The sequence below is a fragment of the Enhydra lutris genome, unplaced genomic scaffold (genome assembly GCF_002288905.1).
Source record: "Enhydra lutris kenyoni isolate GAN:26980312 unplaced genomic scaffold, ASM228890v2 scaffoldscaffold34, whole genome shotgun sequence".
In the NCBI taxonomy this organism is placed as follows: domain Eukaryota; kingdom Metazoa; phylum Chordata; class Mammalia; order Carnivora; family Mustelidae; genus Enhydra; species Enhydra lutris.
This window is the reverse complement of record NW_019154118.1, coordinates 1,317,597-1,330,695: the sequence shown is the minus strand read 5'-3', so window position 1 is coordinate 1,330,695 and position 13,099 is coordinate 1,317,597. Positions and strand designations below refer to the sequence as shown.

At 37.5% G+C, this 13,099-nt stretch overlaps 1 protein-coding gene across 2 annotated transcripts in view; it reads left to right on the top strand.

The window, feature by feature from the left end:
* LOC111153812 (junctional adhesion molecule 3) overlaps window positions 1–13,099 on the top strand; it is a 98,642-nt gene that overhangs the window by 56,935 nt on the left and 28,608 nt on the right. The gene's annotated exons all lie outside the window — the stretch shown is intronic.

Genomic DNA, 13,099 nt, shown 5'->3' with positions numbered 1-13,099 from the left:
TGAAGGATACAAAGATGGAGTGAGCTATAGAGATTACAAGTAGGATGGGATGACTGCAGTGTTTGCAGTTGGAAAGCAGATGTAACTTTGAATTATTTCTCTGTAGCATGTGAGAGAACACAATTTTCAGAATGCTCTGATACCAGAATCTGTAATCCATAGGAAACTGTATTTTAGGACTGGGCTCATGCAGAGAGTAGCATCATGCCAAAGTCTTATGCTCAGGGTATGTTTGGGGTAATTTATTCCCAGATGAGATGTTTTACTGAACAAGAATATGCCTTGACACATGTTCTGTATTTAGTTACATGTATTTGTCATGCCTCAATACCTCTAAGATAGATCTTACTGCAACAGACAGAGAATTTTATGTGTTCATCTGTACTTTAATGCCAAGAATATTTTACAGTTGGTCTGATTGGTCTGCAGTTAGAAAAACTGATGGTGTACCTGGTTCATGTAAAATTGGTGACTGCCTCTCGACCAAGCATTTGTATAACTTCATTTCCTTATTTTAGTTTAGAGCAAAGCTCCTGATGAGTAAAGGTTTTGTGCAGTTTTGTTTCCATTGAGAAATGGAAACCATCTTTAAACCGTCGAAAACATTGAGAAATCATTGCCCTGTTACGATAGAAGTAGTGCCATTATTCTAGATAATTCTTTCCTTTCTTCCTCTCTTTTTCCTCAGCCTTCGCTCTACCTATTCCCTGCACTTCACTCTTCTCTGCAGCTCAACTTCCTACCTTCACCCTCCTCTCTTCACCCTTTCTAAATTTTTCCCAACCACTAGTTTAGGAGATTTTATCCATGTTTTTACTTGGTGGTTTGTTTAAAGGGCATATAAGACCTAGCCGTCTCCCTTTCCCTTTTGGTCTTCTCCCAAAGCTTCCATTCACATGACAGTAATTTCTTACCCATGGTAATCCTGGACCTCCTACTGAAGCAGCATAAACCTGTCTATTAGACATAGAAGGGGGATGGGGAAAGTCCTTCCAAGGTACTTATTTCTTCAAACACTTCTATCTAAGGTGACTACTAGATGGATTTTCACTCTAGTGTTTATGACTTGGTTAGTCAGACTTATGGTCAAGAAATCTTTAATGCTTTGGTTCAGCATAGAAACAACAAATAGTATACTCAAATTAAGAGCATCTCCTTTCATTTCATCCTGCTACCTTAACGTTGGAATGCAACATGATACTGCTCTGACTCTGCATTTAAGATTGCCACTGAAGGAGTTCATGGACCATATGTGCAGTGAAATTACAGATTTTTCTTTTAAACTTGAGATTCAAAACAAGAAGTAACATAGCCTAGTGTATTAGTCAAGGTTCTCCAGAGAAATAGAAGCAGTGTGTGTGTTTGTGTGTATAGAATAGAATTTATTTATTATATGTGTGTGTATGTGTATGTATATATATATATATATATATTTTCTATATACAAAGAGCTTTATTATAAGGAATTGGCTCATGTGATTAAGGAGTCTGGCAGGTTCAAAATTAACAGGTGCCAGCAGGCTAGAGACCCAGGAGAGCCGAAGGTGCAGATGAAGTCCAAAGGCAGTTTGCTAGAGAAATTCCCTCTTGCCTGGGGAAGCTTATCTTTTTTTTTTTAATTATTTTTTAAAAGATTTTTATTTATTTATTTGATGGAGAGAGAGATCACAAGTAGGCAGAGAGGCAGACTGAGAGAGAGAGAAAGAAGCAGGCTCCCTGCTGAGCAGAGGGCCCGATGTGGCGCTTGATCCCAGGACCCTGAGACCATGACCTGAGCTGAAGGCAGAGGCTTTAACCCACTGAGCCACCCAGGCGCCCCGAAGCTTATCTTTTTGATTTATTCATGCCTTTCAGCTGATTGGATGCAGCTCACCATGTTATGGAGGGCAATGTGCTCATGGAAATTTTGCAAACTTAAATGTTAATCTCATCCAAAAACAGCTCCAAGTTGATATATAAAATGAACCGTGACAAACCAGATGTATTTGGAATTCCATGATATTTGGTTTGGTCTTATATTTTTTATGGGCTTCTTTGTATAAACATTTAATTACCAAAGTAGCAATGGGTAGACTTTAACCGGAGATTCAGCTGGCTACATTCTTCTCACAATCCTTTTTTGCTTGATTTACTATATATTCTTAGCTATGAGTGAGTGTGTCTGGAAAATATCATTGATTGACATGTACTTTCTTCTGCTCTTGCTCTTAAATTCCTTAAAAAATTGGCTAAGGAATTGAGACAGTGTTAAAAAGATGCTATTTTATGGGATATTTTCTTCTCTAAGATGGAGTCTGCTAAGCAAGCGCACAGAAGTAGTCTTGAAGAATAAACATGTAAATATCCTCCACTGGAAAGCCTGCATTGCCATTTTATATTTAGACTTGACCCCAGTAGACCAGTGAGGTCCCACAGTGATGCATGCTGATGTGCACCCATGTTGTTCTAGTCTCAGGGAAAAGTTTCTCTTGAGCAGGGGAAAAACTGGACAGAATGCCAGAAGTCTAATTATAACTCTCTTTAGAGAGCCAGACATACATAAACTAGTTCTTAGTGAGCAACACATCTGACTTAAAGCATTTTCTAAAAGAACTTCTTTTCCTTCTTGGTTTATAATAATGAGTATAAACCCAAACTAATTTTTTTTGTGGCGAGCTTAGACAGCTGTTGATTTTTCTCTTTTAGCTCTCTCTGAAGTTAAATGATAATAGCCATTATGAAAGATAGAAGGAAGCTCCTACATCTCCCAGTATCCCAGGCGGTAAGCCTGTTCTGCTGCTCAAATTGATTTTGTTTCCGTAAGTGGAAAAGACAGTTTGGAGTTTGAGACATTGATCTTTCTGGCTGTGGGTTGGATGGTCACTTTTGGAATTTAGTCTTTCCTGGACTCTTCCTCCTCCTCAGGATGCTAGCACTGGTGTGCTAAGGCAGTTTGAAGAATCAGTCAAAATAAGCCGGGCTCTACTGAATCAGGGAGTTTGTGGGTTAAGAGTAACATTATCTCAACAACTGTTATGGTTTAAATGTATTTTTTATTATAATATTCTGTGTTGTTATTAGTTTCTTTGCCTGTGGATCTGGAAGCATTTTATAGCCAGTAATTCTTTAGAATAATAAAGGAAAGCAGTCATCATCCTCATGCCCAACAAAGGGTTGTCCTGTGAACACAACCCTAGATTTCTCATTGGGCCCATTCAGAATGAATGACTTAGTTGCAAGGTTCCCTAAAAGGGACTGCACGTAAGAGTCACCTGGGAGGCATGGCAAAAACAAACAAACAAACAAACAAAAACAGATCCAGGCTTTTCCCAGCCCACTGAATAAGAATTCAGGGTCTGTGTGCTCTAGGGATTGAGGAGGTGTATTGGGAAATAGCATTTCAAACAAGATCCCGAGGGAATTGTCATGCAGCTTGTCTGGCATCTGATACCCAGACTCTGGCAGAATTTCCAAAAGGTCTCTCAAAACCAAAATAAGAAACTGCAGTTGTTGTCCACAGCTGCTAAAACTGTTTCAGATTAGGAAAGGGAAGGGCAAACAAAGAACACAGTAGTTTCAGAGAATAATCTGAGGAGCCTGCATAAACTGGGAAGGCCATTGTGAACCTCGGCGTCAGCATTTCCTCCCCTGCCTTATCATCCCCCATCTGCCTGCTCCCTTCACTGCCCCTTAATTCAGTTCCACATCTTCCCTAGAAGGAAGAGATGGTTGTGTTGAAGATGCCAGTGCTATCTGCATATTATACCAGAGGCTTTTTTTTTTTTTTAAAGGCCACTTCCCTTGCAAACTCATCAGAGAAAGGGTTTCAGTAGAACAATGGGATATAAGTTTAGGCTTCAGGGTCTGAGTCATGTTTCCCTTTTGGTTCCAGATCCTCTTTGCATGTATTTGTTGCAGTCTCTTTTAGTTCTGGATAGATTTTAATAATACGTTTCTTCTTATATAGGAAAGATTATGAAATAGAGCAAGAAGTGGGTCTCCGAGTCAGAACTCCTGGCTTCTGGTTTTTACTTTGTGCTTATAGACATTAACCTCTAGGACTTGGTCCCCTAACTGGGAAATGAGTGTAGTCATCCTTACCTACATTGATGGAATGCCAGAGGCCTAATTAGTGTTCCCAATGTGCTGTCAGACAACCTAAACAATTTTCAGAAGAATGTACAGTTTTTTGAATGCCTAACAGCACTATGTACTTACCCTTAGTTCCCTCCTGCTTTGTTAATTATCAAAATATTGTTGGGAGGAAGTACAGTGTCTGCTCTATTCTATTATCTACTTTATCCATCGTGCAGGCTAGGTTGACAGTCCTGTTCAGAGAAAAGTGCCTTAACAAATCCAGTTTTCTTTTTTAGCAGAATAGTGAACTGAACTACAAGGAGCAGCTTACCATCACATTTGCCACAGGTCAAAACAGTACTGCTTGTGAGTCTGAAGGTCTCATTTCCCTGTGTGCTCTTCTTTCTCTGAGCACTGCTGATTGGCTTTTTATAGGTAGAATTTTATACTCTATATGACCTCCTTTCCCAGCCCACCTTTGACTTCTCAGAAGCATGTATTTTTATTGTAGACCAGTGGCCAGAGATAGTTGTAGTTCTTGAGTCCAGTTGCTTAACTAGATTATTCTGGAATTTAGAAATCGACACCAAGTTCCTCTGGCTCTCTGTTCTGTATGTGCTGTGCTCCAGGTCCCTAACCAAATGAGGCAAAGGCTTATGTCAAATGTGGTGACTAATATGTAGATGAATGGCCACAGTGTGCTCCATCCCTGCCATCATCTCTGTTTGTTTTTCTGCCGAGCCTGTGCTGCAATGCCCTGCAGGTTCATTTATATGCATGTCTCTGGCATCTGTTTCTTTCTTTTTTTTTTTTTTTAAAGATTTTATTTATTTATTTGGCGACAGAGATCACAAGTAGGTGGAGAGGCAGGCAGAGACAGCGGGGGAAGCAGGCTCCCCACAGAGCAGAGAGCCTGATGCGGGGCTCGATCCCAGGACCCTGGGAATCATGACCTGAGCCGAAGGCAGAGGCTTTAACCCACTGAGCCACACAGGTGCCCCATCTGGCATGTTTCTAAGAGCAGAGAGGGAACCTCCTGACTGGGAAGGGCCTGTGCTCTTTCTTTTAGGGCAGTCCCATGTTTCTCCCTTCTCAAGGCAGGATTCCTAGCTTGTCTACGTCTCTCCATGTAGTGCCTCGTTCCTCTGGCTTTTTCTTCATGTAGTTTAGGCAGGGGCACACAGATGTGGGGGAAGGGACACTTAATCTGGGAACTATGTAGATGGAGATGGGTCAGAAAATCTGTGATAGATCTAGGACAGCAGTTACAGTTTCTAGAAAACTATTGCCATACACCACTATTTATGACATGGTACGTGTGTTTGGAAGTAGATCTGTCCCATGTGTAACCTTTCTTCATCTTGGTTTTGTCTCTTCCTCCTCAAGTCTTGCTGATTCTACCTAACTGTTGGACCTTAAGGATATCATCATGCCTCTAATAATGTATGGTTAGTATCAATATATTGGTGATAACCTGGTCTTCATGCATTGTAGAATAGCATTGCCTTTGGACCATCTTAGAGCCATTTAGCATTTGGGAAATAACTGGTTAGAAGAATTCTCCAACTTTTTTTTTTTTTTTTTAATCTCTTGCCACATTTCTTGTCAAGTACACACACAGATGAAACCAACCAAATGTTAATTTCTTCCATGGATTCCCTAGAGAAAAGAAGGGCTGTAGACAATTCAGTGTAATGGAAGGAGTGTTCAACTTGGAGTCTGAGGACACAAATTGAGTACTAGCTTCATCAGTTAGCTGTAGACTAGAGGTAAGTCAGTTAGCCACTTCTTTCATAAATTGGAAATAATACCACTTACATCAGTATTTTAGAGAGTGATCTAAGGGATAAATTGGAATCTTATTTTCACTTTCCTCCTCACCTCTGGAACTATGACTTCTCTGATGACCTTGGTTTCAAGAATAAGAAATCAAGCCATTATCCTAAGCCACTTCAAAGCTTGATCCCTCTGGAAACACAGAATTAGTTTCATATTTTTCAAAAACAGTAAGCCCAGTGGAGAATGGTGTGACAACTGCTGCTCCTAGAATAACATGAAAAGCATAGAGGAGATAAAAAGCAAGAGACAATGTAAGCCTAGGCCATATTCAGCTGGCGTTCCCATAATCACATGTGTCCTTTCAGAGCTCCTTACTCTCCTCTCTGCCCTTATGTCCAGGCTGACATGGACATTATGCTGGCTATGAGGCATCTCCAGGCAGAAAGCATATATTGACTCTCATAGTGAACCAGGCAGTGGTACCTTTTGCTTATTAATATAAAATCAGAGCCTATAGGTGTTGTTTACAGAAAAAAGAAAGAAAGGAAAAAAGGGGTTTCCTTCTTGGATTTTAGCTTTGGCTTGACACTGAGCTGGTGTATTTTCATAATTATTATCAGCTTGAGACCAGCCTCAAGTCTAGTCTTTTCCTAATACAGTTGGAAATGTCATATTGTGTGGCTTTGTAATTCCTTTGTCATCTCTGCTCATCTGCAAAGCAGCCCTCCAGGACTGAACCCCTGTGCCTACATTCTCAGAAATCCTCCATTACCATGCTGGAATTAAATACTTTTGGACTAAAAGACCAAGAGCCTTTGCCAGCTATGAATTCAAGCATATTCTGATGCTCAGAAATTTAGATTTTCTGGATTTGGTGTAAAAGGAATTATCATTTTTATATTTTCATTTATTTTACTTCTTCTTCTTGCCACCATTTAGTTCTTCTGTCACCTTTCAGTTCTTCTCACCCTCCCTTATCCTACCTCTCCTTCACCTGCCTTGGACCTCATATTGAATTTTCTTGGGATTCTCATTTTTATTATTCTACTCATGGTATTTAGGATTAATATATTTCTGGCTTCAAGTCTAAAGCCATTCAATTTAAAACTTAATGTTCTTGGGCCACTAGAAAGGCATTGATCCCTATATAGCAAATATAATAATGACAATAAGATAATAATTGTTTCTCTTTCTCTATTTTTATTTAGTTTTATTTATTGGTGAAAGAAGGATAAAGTTTCTAATAGTATTTTATAGTTGGGAAAAATGTAAGATACACAATCACACTGAAAGACAATAGGAGTATTAAAAATAGGATCAGATTTCTTAATAGTAATTTATAGCTTTGGCATATAGAAGAGCTTTGAAAATGGAATTTTAAGCACAAGATTGAGTATTTACCTCTATACTAGCATGTGTCACCTAGTTGATCTGGTTGAAAAAACATTTGTCATTTCTATTTGAAGCAGTTAAGTCCTAGGAAATCATGGAATCCAAAATGCTATAAATTTCCTAATTTATACTGAGAGCTACATTGTCAGAAGAAATACTGAAAGAGCAAAGACAGTCCTGGGTTTGAGTCCTGGCTCTTTGGTCATACACTCCGTGAATTACTGACATGTAGATCATCATATTGTATTGAAATTGTGTCTCTCCTCCACTTTGTAGTCAATAACATTTCCAAAACCTTCTTGCATCTCAGGTATGATTGTTGGGAGATACAAGGATGAATAAGAATGGCTGAGATAACAAATAAAAAATAAAAAGAGCAATAATGCTAGTTTGGAGTGACATCAGCAAGAGCTCTTGTTCTCCCATAGAAACATTGAAAAAACAAACAAACAAACAAACAAACAGAAGTTGAACCAACTTTGTAGGAGCTTTGGAAACCAGTTAAAGTTTTATAGGAACCAAATAAATGCCCAGTAGAGAAAAAAATAATCTTCAAAATGGTAGGGAAGTTTTATGACATTTTTACTCACTCTTTCCCTACCACAGTCTCTCCCTATCTCTGTCCCCCTTCTCCACTCCCTAAATTGGAAGGAGCAGAACAAACCTTATTTTCAGATCGTTTGATAAATTTATTCTAACTTCTCTGGGCATAACTGAAGGACAGACATCAGGTGCTTATCTTTGTCTCACATAAGTTGGAATGCAGGTGGGAAAAATAGTAGGTACTGCTTGTAAAAGCTACAAGGGGACTATAAACCCACAATTGCTCTAAGAGATTCTGGGTAGAGATAAACAACAGGCCATCTTAGGCTCAGAAGAGAAGCTGTGATAAGACTAGGAAATTAGGACATTTAGAGCAATAGCATAACATCTCAGGTGATCCCTAGACTCAGAACAAGCCTAAGTAAGAAAGGGGAGAAGGAGTGCAGCTGTACAGAGCCAGTCTGCAAAGATTTGGGAGAGGTGGCTGTTCTCTCGTGTGTGTGTATGTGTGTTTCAGTTCTTGGCATTCAAGGAAGTCTTTATCAGAACAGGAAATGTCTGTCAGAACACTAGCTGAAAAGAAGCTAAAGGAATCTCAATGACCATGTTCAAAAAGGAATAGTGTTTGGGGAAAAAAAAAAACAAACATTTGGAACTCTCAAAAGAGAGAACAACAGTTTTCAGTAATAATTAAACACACACACACACACACACACACACACACACACACAGAGCAAACCCTGAGGAAGGAGAATCTGATATCCTGAATAATAATTTTGTAATAGTGAAATGCCCAATTTTCAACAAAACTTGGAAAACATACAAAATAAGCAGGAAAATGTAGCTTACTCAAAGAAACAAAGTGAATGAAAAGAAACTGTCCCAGAGGAAGACCAGACATTGGATTTAGTAGAAAAAGACATTAAATAATTTATCTTAAATATGCTTAGAGAGCTAAGGGAAAAGGAAATCAGGGAAACATTTTTGAGCATCAGAGTATCAACATAGAGAAAGAAGTTGTAAAAAGGAATCAGAAAGAAATTTTGGACCTGAAAAGTACAATAACTGAAAAGAAAAATTCACTGGAGAAGATAAATAGCATATTTGAGCAGGTAAAAGAAAGAATCAGTGAACCAGAAGATAGGGCAATATAAAGTATCATTCAAGTCTGGGGAGCAAAAAGAAAAAAGAATGAAGAGTGGACATAGCTTGTATTATTTTCCTAGGCTGCCATAACAAAATGCCACAGATTGATTGACTTAAACAACCAAAATCTATTTTCTTACAGTTCTGGAGGGTAGACGTCCAAGATCAAGGTGTCAGCTGGTTTGGTTCCTCTGGAGGCTTCTCCTTGGTGTACATATGGCTGCTGTCTTGCTATGTCCTCACACAGTTTTTCCTCTACATGTACATCATTCTATGTGTCCTTATTTCCTATTTATATAAGACATAAGCCAGATTGGATTAGGACTCCTAATAGCCTCAGTTTAACTTACCACCTTTTTAAGGGCTCTGTCTCCACATTTCATCATATTCTAAGGTACTGGGCGACAGAACTTCAAAATATGAATCCTGGTTGGGGGGAGGTAGGTACACAATTCAGCACATAACAGAGCTTAAGGGACTTGTCGGACACTGTCAACCTGACCAACATGTGCTTTATGGGAGTCCCAGGAGAAGAGAGAGTAAAGGAGGCAGAATGATTATTTGAAGAAGAAATAATGGCTGAAAACATCCCCAATTTGATGGAACAAATCCAAGAAGCTCAATGAAATCCAAGGAGGATAAACCCAGGGGGACTCATCCTGAGACACATTATAATCAAACTGTCAAAAGCCAGAGACAAAAAGAATCTTGAAAGCAGCAAGAGAGAAGTGAATTATCACTAGGAATCATCAATAAAATTATCAGCTGATGCCTCACCAGAAGTGTTGGAAGCTAGAAGACTGTGGAATGGCATATTTAAATGTGTTGAAAGAAAAACACTCTAAGCTGAAGTTCATTATCTGCTCTATATAAAAATGTCAAAGGGAATCGTCAAGTTGAAATGAAGGAACAATAGACAGTAACTCAAATCTATATATCTTCAGTAGAGATAATTACAAATATAAAAGCTAGTCTTATAATTGTGGTATATAAATTCTACAGAATTTAAAAGACAAATGCGTAAAATAATTATATGTTATTGACAAGGCATACAACCTGTAAAGATGTACTTTGTGTCAACAATAATATAAAGGGAAGGACAGAGTAGATTTTTTTCATACAATTGAAGTTAAGTTGGTATCAGTTCAAATTTGTTATAATTTGAGGATGTTATAAACCTTATGATAACTGCAAGGAAAGTATCTATAGAGTTTACAATGAAGAAAATGAGAAGGGAATCATAATGTGTCACTGCCAAAAATCAAAGCATTAAAAAAAAAGGCCATGGAGGAAATGAGGGACAAAAAATAATACATACAGAAAGCAAGTAGCAAAATAGCAGAAATAAGTCCATTATTAGTTAATTACTTTAAACGTAAGGAACTAAATTCTTCAGCAAAAGGCAGAGAAAGGATAAATAAATAATCCAGCTACATGCTGTCCATAAGACATTCACTTTAGATCTAAACACCCATGATTTGAAAAGATGGGAAAAGATATTCTGTGCAAATAGTAACCAAAAGATAAAGTAGACTTTAAGTCAAAAACTATTAAAAAAGAAAAAGAATGTCAGTAATAATAATATAATATATAATAATTAGAAATGTGTGCATCAGACATCTGAGCCCCTTAATATATGAGGCAAACATTGACAGGATTAAAGGGAGAACTTGTTCTACAATAGTAATTGGAGATTTTAGTGCCCACTTTCAATAATGGATAAACAAGATAGAAGGTCAATAAGGAAATACAGGACTTGAATAACATTATAAACCAATTGGACCTAAAAGACAAATATAGAGCCCTACCTCAGCAACATAGAATACACATTTTTCACAAGTACACATGGAACATTCTTTAGGATTGATCATATTTTAAGCCAAATTTAAGAAATTAAACCATATAAAGTATCTTTTCTATTCACAATAGAATGAAACTAGAAATAAATAACTGAAAGAAATTAGAAAATTCACAGATGTGGAAGTGAACACCCTCTTAACCAATGGGTCAAAGAAGTTACAAAGGAAATTAGAAAATACCTTGAGACAAATGAAAACACAATATACCAAATTTATAGGATTCAGAGAAAGCAGTGCTAAGAGCTAAAACACTTAAGATTTCAATAAAGAAAGATCTAAAATCAACAGCAAAGTTACACCACAAGAAACTGGAAAAAGAAAAATAAACTAACCCCCAAATCAGCAGAAGGAAGGAAATGGAAAAGATTAGAGCAGAAATTAACAAAAGAGAGAGAGAGAGAGAAAGAATAGAAAAACAATAGAGAAAAATCAATGAAAATAAAATTATCTTTTTTGGAAAAAAAAATTGACAGAGTTTAACTAGATTGACTAAGGAAGAAAGGAGGTTTGAATTACTAAAATCAGAAAAAGAAGGGGAGGTGTAACTACTGATTTTATAGAAATAAATGGGATTATGAAAGAATACTGTGAAGAAATAGCCAAACTGTGGAAAGAACCTAGATGTCCATCAACAGATGAATGGATAAAGAAGATGTGGTGTGTGTGTACACACACACACACACACACACACACACACACACACACACACAATGGAATACTATGCAACCATCAAAAGAAATGAAATCTTGCCATTTGCGATGATGTGGATGGAACTAGAGGGTATTATGCTGAGCGAAATAAGTCAGAGAAAGACAATTATCATATGATCTCCCTGATATATGAGGAAGTTGAGAGGTAAAGTGGGGGGTTTAAGGGGGAGGGAAGGGAAAATGAAACAAGATGGGATCGGGAGGGAGACAAACCATAAGAGACTCTTAATCTCACAAAACAAACAGGGTTGCTGGGGGGAGGTGGATAGGGGGAGGGTGGTTGGGTTATGGACGTTGGGGAAGGTATGTGCTATGGTGAGTGCTGTGAAGTGTGTAAACCTGGCAATTCACAGACCTGTACCCCTGGGGCTAATAATACTTTATATGTTAATAAAAAATTAAAAATAAAAAAAAAGAATACTGTGAAGAAGTGTACATCAGTGAATTGACAAATTGCTAGAAACAAGTAATACTAAAACTTAATTGTTAAGAAATAGAAAATCTGGAGGTGCCTGGGTGGCTCAGTTGGTGAAGTCGCTGCCTTCAGCCCAGGTCATGATCCCAGGGTCCTGGGCTCCTTGCTCAGCTGGTAGTCTGCTTCACTCTCTCATCCCCACTCATGCTCTCTCTCGCTATCTCTTTCTCTCTCTCTGTCAAATAAATAAATATTATCTTAAAAAAAAAGAGAACTGGAAAATCTGAATAGATTTTCAACCAATAAGGAGACTGAATCCATAATCAAAAACAAAGAAAAGCTCTGACCAGATGACTTTACGGTGAATTCTAACTAACGTTTAATTTTGTCAAACTTAACCGAAAAATTGAAGAGGGAATACCTTTTTTTTTTTTTTGAGGGAATACCTTCTAACTCATATGATCTAACCCTGATATGAACAATAGAAAAAGACACTACAAGAAAAGAAAGCTGTAGATCAGTATTCCTTAATATTGATTAAAAAATGTTACAGAAAATAAAAGCAAACTGAACTACACACCCTGAACAAATGAGATTTGTTTCCAGAATGCAAGAATTATTTAACATATGAAAATCAGTTAAGGTAATAACCAGATTAATAGAATAAAGAACCACATGATCATCTTAGTTGATGCAGTAAAAGCATTTGACAAAATTAAACTTCCCTTCATAATAAAAAGACTCAATAAATTAGGAGGAGAAGGGACTTACTCAATATGATAAAAATAAAACCATATATGGAAAAACTCACAGCTAATGTCATAAGTAATGGTGAAAGACTGGTTTCCTCCTAAGATCAGAAACAAGACAAGGATATCTACATTCACCATTTCTGTTCTACATATTTTTGGAATTTCTAGCCAGAGCAGTTAGGCAACAGAGGAAAAAGTAGAAAGTATTCATATTGGAAAGGAAAGAGTAAAATGATACTAGAAAGAAAGAATTAAATTATCTCTATTCATAGATAATATGATCTTATGTGTAGAAAATCCTAAAGGTTACACCAAAAGAAGAAAGAAAGAAAGAAAGAAAGAGGGAGAAAGAGAGAAAGAAAGGGAGAAAAGTACGTAAGTGTGGAGGTAGCCTAGAGCTAATAACAAGGAAAACAAACAAACAAAAAAAAAACTCCCAACACACAAA